Source organism: Bubalus bubalis, chromosome 14 (assembly GCF_019923935.1).
Source record: "Bubalus bubalis isolate 160015118507 breed Murrah chromosome 14, NDDB_SH_1, whole genome shotgun sequence".
Lineage (NCBI taxonomy): Eukaryota > Metazoa > Chordata > Mammalia > Artiodactyla > Bovidae > Bubalus > Bubalus bubalis.
Window position 1 is genome coordinate 41,771,993 of NC_059170.1, and position 6,911 is coordinate 41,778,903.

The 6,911-nt window shown below is 53.3% G+C and overlaps 1 pseudogene; it reads left to right on the forward strand.

Annotated features, from left to right (window-relative positions):
• Positions 1 to 4,168: 4,168 nt before the first annotated feature.
• LOC102404128 lies at positions 4,169 to 6,911 on the forward strand (annotated as a pseudogene).

Here is a 6,911-nt window from a genome sequence, read left to right on the forward strand (position 1 = left end):
TCTCGTGACTCTGCCTCCTCCATCCCGAGCTGATAACATTGCCTCCTGTCCAGGAGAGAGAGCAAGACCCAGGCAGGGTAGGTTGGGAAGGACCAACCGTGGAGGCAGCCCAGCCACACGCACCCCCTCGGCATCTCAGGGGGATCAGAGGTTTATGGGGTGCCCCAGACTTGGATACTGAATCAAGGACACAGTTGCAAGGAGTGTGAGTGGAAGGAGGTCCCAGGGTGCAGCAGTTGGTGAGGGTTGGAGAGACAAGGAGGGACGGAACCTAAGAGGATGAGTGGCCTGGAGTCAGCTTTGTGGGTGACAGAGGCGGCCCACCCAGGGGTGAAGGGTGTCCCCACCGAGAAAGCAGCAGAGGGCTGGGGTCTTTCAGGTGCAGATGTGCCCCCATCCCCGTGGCCCCCAGTGCCCTCGAATTCTGGAACATGGGCTCCCAGGCCCCTGGGCAGGTGCCGGGGTCGGATGGGAGCAGGGTTTGCAGGTCCTGGACCCAGGAGCTTCCCTCAGAATCCCTGAGTCTCCCTTGACATGACCCCTCAGCTCCTGGGTTCTCAGCCTGAGGCCTGGCCGGCTGACAGACACACCCTCCCTCAGAGGTGTCCCAGGCGGGGTGGCCACGACACTCAGCAGGCCCTCACTGTCCCCTTTGTCACTGTCCCCTTTGTCTAGGGGCTGTGACCAGAGGAGGGGGAGGGGTGAAGGGGAAGCAGAGAGCGCGAAGCCCATGTGCTCAGGAGCTGAGCTGTGTCCTGGGGGATGGCGCCCTCTGGGGGCCTAGTGGCCACAGCTCAGGGACACACAACTCCCTGTGAGCAGCGAGGGGCCATTTCACAGAAGAGAACCTCACTGTCTCCAGCCGGGGCACAGAGCAGCCCTGGGACCACGACACAGCACACTCTTTCCAGACAAGACTTCAGGCCTGTGCCTCTGCAACAGACATTTAGGCTCCGTCCACAGCTACTTCAGAACTTCAGATGGGCCCAGCACTCATGGAGGCCTGTGGACGCCCCGGACCCTGGGCCTTGTCCATCCCCGGGATCCTTATCCTGCAGGTCTGGGGAGGCCCAGAGAAGGTGCATCTTAGCCGGCTCCCAGGGGATGGTGCCAACCTGACTGGGTAGCCCAGTTCAGAGTCCCCCCGGGAGTGGTCGGGGCAGAGTCACTTTGAGCAGTCAGGCACTTATGTGGGCTGGGGGCTGCGGGCTTGAGACTGGTTTCTGGGGGCATCACTGATCAGGGAGGGGTCAAACTACCATGCCTGGGGACAGAGAAAAAAGTGGGTTTCCAGAAGCTCAGCCTCCGCGAGTAGGTGGTGCCTGTGTGGGGAGAGGAGGGGCTTTGATCCTGCCAGCCTGTCCCCTTCCTGCCCCTGGCAGACAGTCTCAGAGCTGGTGTCTTCCTAAAACTCAAAACTCATTCTCATATTTAGTCAATGCCTAAGAATTGAAAATTTTCTAATTACAGCTATTACAAGGAATCTTAGGGTGAAAATTTTTCTATACATTTTTTATTGAATTATAGTTGATTTAATATTAGTGGTGGGACAGGACTGAGCGACTAACGCAGGCACACAGAGGTGTATATACATTGTTGCTATTGTTGTTGTTCAGTCACTAAGTCATGTCCAACTCTTCGCAACCCCATGGAGTGCAACCAGCCAGGCTTACCTGTCCTTCATATTTGTTCAAACTCATGTCCGGTGAGGTGGTGATACCATCCAATCATTTTATCCTCTGTTGCCCCCTTCTCGTCCTGCCTTCAATCTTCCCCAGCATCAGGGTCTTTTCCAATGAGTCAGCTCTTCGCATCAGGTGGCCAAAGTATTGGAGCTTCAGCTTCAGCATCAGTCCTTCCAATGAATATTCAGGGTTGATTTCCTTTAGGATTGGCTGGTTTGATCTCCTTACTGTCCAAGGGACTCTCAAGATTCTTCTCCAAAACCACAGTTCGAAAGCATCAGTTCTTTGGTGCTCAGCCTTCTTTATGATCCAACTCTCACATCTGTACATGACTACTGAAAAAAACCATAGCTTTGTCCATATGGAACATTTGTCAGCAAAGCAATATCTCTGCTTTTTAGTATGCTGTCTGGATTTGTCAAAGCTCTCCTTCCAAGAAGCAAGCTTCTTTTAATTTCACGGTTGTGGTCATTGTCTGCAATGATTTTGGAGCCCACGAAAATAAAATCGGACACTGTTTCCACTTTTTACCCATCTATTTGCCAGAAAGTGATGGGACTAGATGCCATGATCTTAGTTTTTTGAATGTTGAATTTTAAGCCAGCTTTTTCACTCTCCTTTTTCACCCTCATCACGAGTACTCAACTCAAAGTTATTATAAGAAAACAAATGTATTTCCCTGTGTTATGCAATACATTTTTGTTGCTTATCTATTGTATACTGTGTACTTCATCTGTCTTAATCCCTTACCTCTAATTTGCCCCTCCTTCTTCTCTGTACTGGTAACCACTAGTTTCTTCCTGTATCAGTGAATCTGCTTCTGTTTTTCATACAGATTTGTTTGAATTAATATTGGGGGTTCCACATGTAGGTTGACACAGAGCATGTTTCTTTCTCTCTCACTTATGTCTCTCAGCATAATATTCTCTATGTCCATTGACATTGCTGCATTAGAAGAACGGGGTCCTTTTTTATGGCTGAGAAGTATTCCATGTGTATTCATACCACATTATCTTTATCCTTTGGAGCATTAGAGCTGGTGATGGATGAGGTCTCTTTTGCCCATCCCAAGGCTCAGTTGCTATGGCGGCCACAGCACTCCATCCTGTCATGAGCTGGACCAGTACCGTGGACTTTCTTCAAGGTGCCATTTGACTAGTGATGGAAGTGGGAAATTGGTCCACAGGAAGAGGCTTCTATGGATTTCTACACTTAGTGGGGACAAGTCTGCGTGCGTGTCCTAACGTGAGCAGGAACCTGGCTTGGCTACCCCCATGGTTCTGAGGTCCAGAAGGGACAGTGGCAGTAGCTCCCGCATGTGGGGAGCCCACTCTGTGTGGGGCTGCTGGGGGTGTCAGTCTTGTCCCCAGGGAGTGAGGGGAGGGCATTGGGGTGACCCAGGTGGACAGGCTGGAGGAGGAGGGATCCGTCCTTCACTTTCATCCAGGGCTCCCAGCAACCCCCTGCCCGAGTCTTGTGCCCCACCCTCTCTTGCTAGCCTTCTCCCCAGACGACACTCAGGGGTCCTTGATAATTATGGGGTTGAAATCACTCCTGGGGTCTTCACATGGCTGTCCTGATGAGCCCATGGGAGCGTCACGGACCTGGATGTGGCTTCTTCACATCCCTCGTCACCCCTTTGTCGGAGCTCTGCCACTGGTGGCACTCGTACCTGGCTGTGTTCATGATAAAATGACCAGGCACTGATGATGTGATGTCTTTCAGATCCCCTAGCTCCCTCCTCTGTCACTGACTCCCCTGGAATTTGATTCCCAGTCCAATGCCCAGTTTGCCAACCCCCCTCCCCCTTCGAGGCTGCTACCACGGGCGCCCTTGCCTGGCCTGTGGCCGACGACCGCTGTCATCACCTCCTTCCTTCCTCGTGTCTCTGTCATGAGGCCAGTCTGCCTGCAGCAGGGGAGGAGCACCAAGGAAATAGAAGCCCAGGGAAGCCTGTTCCCTACAGAGACAAAGCCCCCACATTCCAGGCCAGTGATTCTCAAGCAGGCCTTTTAGAATCCTTCCCAGCCATTGCAGACCACCTTCTGTCACCCACAAGCTGACTCTGGGCCACTCATCCTCTTTGGCTCTGTCTGTCCTGGTCTCTCAGACCTTCACCTGCTGCTGTGTCACAGGACCCTTCAGCATCCAAGTCTGGGGTACCCCATAAGCCTCTGACCCCCGTGAGATGCCAAGGTGGGTGTGTGGCTGGAGTTTAGCAGCAGCAGACCCTCCTCCATGGTTGGTACTTCCCAACCCACCCTGCCTGGGTCTCGCTCTCTCTCCTGGACAGGAGGCAATGTTATCAGCTTGGGATGGAGGAGGCAGGGTCATGAGAGGGAAGGGACAGGGTATCAGACCAGAGGGGTGGATCAGGGGAGAGTATGTCCTGGAGCAGATAGACTGGACCCACACCCAGGAAGGCCAGGTGGAAGCCGGAGATGGGAAGGGTGAAGCCTGGGTGCCTGGGGGCAGCAGCCATGATGGGCCGATAGGGGAGGTGCAGGTGGGCTCAGCCCTGGACCCTGCTCCTGCTTCTCTTAGGTCCCCGGTTCCTGGGGAGTCACATCTGGGGTCCCGCAGAGAAAGAGGGAAATGATGACCAGAGATTCTTGAAGAACTACCTCCCTGCCACCGTGGAGTATGCCTTGCGCATGTACAACCTGATGAGCCAGGGCAGAAACGCCTACAAAGTGGTGCATGTACTGCGGTCATGGAAGGATCCTGTAGGTACCCTCCCCTGCTGCTGGTGCATACCTGCTGTTAATGAGGGTCTGGCAGGGGTTGGGGGTGCTTAACAAGGGGTCTTGATCATCATCTGAAGCCCATAAAATAGAGGGAAATACAACCTGTTGGGTTAGTTTCAGTTTTTAGAAAAGAAATAACTTGGGAGCATTTTAAATCTCCATCAGTCTGCTGCTGCTGCTGCTAAGTCGCTTCAGTCGTGTATGACTCTGTGCGACCCCATAGACGGCAGCCCACCAGGCTCCCCCATCCCTGGGATTCTCCAGGCAAGCACACTGGAGTGGGTTGCCATTTCCTCCTCCAATGCATGAAAGTAAAAAGTGAAAGTGAAGTTTCTCAGTCGTGTCCGACTCTTAGCGACCCCATGGACTGCAGCCTACAAGGCTCCTCCGTCCATGGGATTTTCCAGGCAAGAGTACTGGAGTGGGTTGCCATTGCCTTCTCTGCTCCATCAGTCTACCCACATGTAAAATGTATTTTCAGTTTTCATTATATTTGAGCTTGTTTAAAGAAGAATGACCAAAATATAGACTGTAAGGGGATAAAGCTACTTACCTTTTTTTTTTTTTAACAGACATACAGAAAATATTAAAGAGATTCAGAAAAGATTTCAAGGAAATAACATTAAGAGGTTAATTTACAAAACAGAGACGTACAAATAGCAGGGTTGGGAGGAAAGCTCCTGGAGTGTCGGGAGGAAAGCTCCTGGAGTGTCAGGAGCCATGGACCCTGGTTCTGAGGGGCGTCTGGGAGCTCACAGCCTCTCCTCGGAGTCCACATGCTGTGGGCTCCTTCTGGGCCTCCGTCTACATGGATCCAGTGTGATCTTTTTAAATTAATGTATTTATTTTAATTGGAGGATAATTGCTTTATAATATTGTGATGGTCTTTATCATACATCAACATGAATCGGCCACAGGTATACATGTATCCCCCTCATCGTGAACCCCACCCCCACCTCCCTCCCCACCCCTTCCCTCTGGGTTGTCCCAGAGCCCCAGCTTTGGGTGCCCTGCTGCATGCAGCGAACATGCCCTGGTCATCTAATTTACATATGTTGATGTCCACGTTTCAGTGATCCAGTGTGATTTATAATCATCCCAGATGGCGTTCTTCATCCTAAAACATTCTCCTAGCAATGGAATCTGTACAGAATGTAACCAGGGGTATGTGGTTTTCATGTGGGCTGCAGACAGAAATGCCAAGAACATTCTGCAGAAGGAGCACTCCCAGTCCTGTGTGTGCTTGTGTGTGCCTGAGTGTGCATGTGTGTGTGAGAGCGTATGCAGCTCCATGGGGCTCCTTCCTTGCTGTAGGACAGGTGAAAGTAGTGACAACAGGGTGCAAAAGGGAATATCCATTTCTCAGCCCAGATTTATCCAGTAAGCTGGCAGTCAAGCCCCTCCTGCAAAGACCCCTGTCCTGCCCCACTGTGTGGGTCTACCTGCCAGGTACGTAAGGGGGCAGGAGGGCTATGTCCACTTCAGTGTCTGTCCAAACCCAGGTGGACATTGGCCTGGTGTTCTCCATGGAGCTAGAGTTTGCCAGAAACAGGTGCAGGAAATTTAACGAAGGCATCGGCAACTGTCCTTTTCAAGCAACTCCAGACGTGAACAATGTAAGATACACACAGGCTGCCATCAGGTTACAGGGCCGTGGACACTGCATCAGGGCAGGCGGTGTGGGGAGTGATGACGATGGCATTCCAAAGGACACCGAGGGGTCGTCTGCAGGATGGAGGCCAGCCAGGCAGGCCAGCCCAGGGGTCACTGGTCACTCGTACGCCCCTGGCCTGTCTGCTCACTGGTCCCATTTCTGCTGCTACATCCCAGGTCTCCCTGGGGTTAGATTGTTCCTGACCACGTGGTCTGGGTCCCTGGGTGGAAGATGAGATGTCCCTTCCCTGGTCATCACCCACCACCCCGCCCCGCCTTCAGGAGAAGGAGTGTGTGAGGGAGGGGCAGCATGTCCGTGGCCGAGTGGTCCTCCTGCCCAGAGCTGGACGGATGGTGGCTGAGTCCCCATGCCCTCCCTCCCAGGCCCTGCCCTGCTGCTACTGCTCCAAGTGACAAGGGGGGTGAGCCCCGCCCCTGAACAAGCTCAGGTCAGGTCAGAGGACCCGGTGGGACACTGGGGACATGGATCGTGTGGGACATCCTGGTGGCGGGGGGAGGAGTCCCTGGAGATCACAGGGCTGGAAGGCCAGAGTGACCCAGGTGCCTCTGGGGTCAGCAGAGGGTCCCAGGTCGGGAAGATCTATGATGAGCTTGGGGCTGCTCCCGGGGGCCACCCGGGGTAGGTAGGTAGGGTGGGTACAGCTTTAGAGCTGGAGACACCAGCTTCCTGAGGCCGCCTCCCCACACTCTGTCCCTGTGCCTGTTCCCACAGACTGACATCTACTACTTTACGATCGCCACTGACCCATGGAGAACAAAGTTTAAACTCCTGAATGACACCTGCTTGGAGGGCTCCGCTGAGTGA